Genomic DNA, 3,027 nt, shown 5'->3' on the forward strand with positions numbered 1-3,027 from the left:
TTGGGCTGGATTCCTTGGTTGGATTGATTAAGCTTTTTGCTTACTGGGAAATGGAACAGCTATCTTCAGGTTATTGAAATGTGCTTGCCATAGCACACACCTTCTATTTGCAGTGCTCCAGCTTTTAGTCACACCTGCTGCACTCCTACCTTTCAATCTCCTTCCTCTTGAAGCCTCCTCACCTTCCCATCATCTGCAACAAGCATGTGGTGTGCCTTTGGCAGAACCAGGAAAGGAGAAATTAAAACAGTGGCTACTCCCAAGCAAGTTAAAATCCAATCAATTTCTGGCAATCTTTGCATTAAAAGCCTGGTTTTTTAACAAAAGCCACAGAATTGTCACCTTCTTTTATTGCTGATTAGTGCACCTAAAAGCATGGCCCATCTCTGCCACCCAGGGACCATGAGTGCTCTGTGAACTGTCCCAAAGACAGAGTTCTGATGAACATACCATTGTCCTGATCATGGCTGTGCTTTCAGCAGTGACTGACAAGAGCCTCCAGCCTTACTCCATCTAGGCTGAGCCAGAACCTCTTTTAAACAGGGCCTAATTCCATTGCAGGGAGTCTGTTTTCTCACACCCACCACAAGCAGTTTGTTTTAAGACCCTCTTATTGACATGAAGACATCAAAAATATTAATTCCTCTTTTGCAGAATTTAGATTAAAAAAACCCCACAACAAAAACCAGAAACTGTTTTCCTCAAGTTGGAGAGGCAGGAGCTGCATCTCCTGTGGGCAGCCACTGATGTGTGGAGGAACAGGGAGGTCTCTCCACCCCAGAATTAATGAAGGAGAAACCAATGAGGAGAGCAGATCTTGGAGAGGACATATTCCACCACTCTTGGGTGATTTCCATGGAGGGGTCTGAGGCAGGAGTGCAGTCAAGAAGAACTCAAGGGTAAGCAGAATTCACTTGGTATTTTAAGCAATGCAAAGTTTGCACTTTTCATGATACAGCAAAATAAGAGCACATGACCCTGCTGAGTTATTTATTGCAACACCTCTGAGTTAGCAAAAGGTGCCTTTGTTACCCCCACAAAATAGCCTTTATAATTTTTCTTCCTCTGAAGTGCCAGATCTGCCAACACTGAAAAAACCCCAAAATCTGTATGGTTCAAGCACTGCAGTGCATCATGCAAAGAGCAGAAAGGACTCTCATACCTGACTGAGTACTCTGTGGGATCTTTCTTCATTTTGGCTGTGGAGTTAAGCTTACAATGAGAAGTAAGTGTTTCTTAATATAGACACAGGGATGTTATCTCAGTGCACAGAAACACACTGCAGGTTATTCAACAGACCTCATATAGTGGCTGAACTCACAGTGACCATCACCCCAACAGGCCACCTCAGACCCAGCTCTCAGTGACTCACTGTAACAATTTCTGTGGCTTTCACCTGTTCAAAGCTGTGCTCAGACTAGGTGGGTAAAAAATTGTACACAGACTGTGGAAAAACTGCAGAGTTGTCCTTGTGCATGGGGATGAAGATGTCAGAATTAATGCATCCTTCACAACCACACCACACCAAGGAACAAAGTGTCCTGCCTTGGACAAGGCTTTCAGAGTGTGGGCCACTTTCCTAGGAGCAAACATCTCCTTACCAGGTACAACATGAGCCAGCTTCTGTCCCTCTAATAACCGCAAAAAGTGATGCACTGAAAAGATGCAAAACAGACTATTCCTCTGGAAATCTACCATCTTATTTCCATAGAGATACACTAATATTACAACAAGTCCTAAGCAGAAAGCCTGCCTACTATCTGGAGCTAAAAAAAAAGCCATACTTTGTCTCTGAAAATTGCTACCAGCCTGTCACTTGTGTGCCATGCACAGCAATGCACAACACACACCAGCAACCATTTATCCTTTATTATTGACTTCTGACCCTGAGGGCAATTTCCATTTCTTATTCACTTTCTCTGCTTTAGAAGCAGCACAGACTGGGGCAGAAGGGCTAGGGCTGCCTTCCTTTCTCTGACATTCACTTCTGTGCAAGAGCAAAGCCTTGGGGCAGTGGGCACTTCAGCAGGAAGAGTAAAACTCCCGCTCCTCCTCTTCACTAGGGACTGAAACAGCCTGTGCATCTTACAAGGAGGATGATGCTAGCCATTAAATCAGTTAATTGAACCTTTAACAGGAACCATCCTTCACACTGTTAAAAGTAGCCAAGACAATGCAGAGGAGAAGCAGCAGGCTTCACATTTGGCACTGTCTGACAGGAACAGGGAGCATCTTCAGAGGGAAAAGAAGTTCCCGAGTGTTACCCAGGAGGTGAAGATGGTGAAAAATGGCCACAAGTTTTCAGAGCCAGTGTAGCTGTTCTGCAGCTCCTGAAGTGAAATCTTAAAGGTGTAAGCCATCCTATATATTCTTCTATCCTCAGACACAAGAGAACAAGTTAGAGAACTCTTCTTATTGGAGAGAGTCATTACCTCATTCCCAGTTTTCCCAGCAGAAGAAAGCAATCTAGGATTACTAGTGGAGGTTATTTGAACAGAGGTGAGTTGCTCCCTAAGCCATCTTCCTGTTAAGGAAATACACAGAGAACATTGAAATCAGTAATTTCTGTGTCCTTTGAAAGGAGAGTCACTGAATTAAGATGCTGTGGTGCACAGATGCAGCTCTGTGCTGACTCTGCCAGGGAGATTACAGGGTAGTAGATTGCTGTGCAGCAGGGAATGACTGATGGAAAGCACCTCCTCTCAGCTGGCTCAGGGCATGCCTTGCTGGTTACACACAGAGTTGTTCACTGACTTCAGGTTAGCAAGTGGGAGCTTTCTGCTTCAGATATGATAAAATCACATGAAATAGATTTAAAAGTGGGAGGGGGTAGCAAGGGTGAAAGCTTTTTACATACACCCAGTCCTTCTGAGAGGTGATGCTAAAGCACGTAACACAGCAGCTCAGTGAAGCACAGGAATTGCACTGCCTGTAAATGAGAGTGTCACAATGATTTGTTTGAACTCCTGCACAGACAATTTAACATCATTTTGGTGACAATGCATCAAGAACACACAGGAATTCATT

The sequence above is a fragment of the Erithacus rubecula genome (assembly GCF_903797595.1).
Source record: "Erithacus rubecula genome assembly, chromosome: 6".
NCBI classification, from domain to species: domain Eukaryota; kingdom Metazoa; phylum Chordata; class Aves; order Passeriformes; family Muscicapidae; genus Erithacus; species Erithacus rubecula.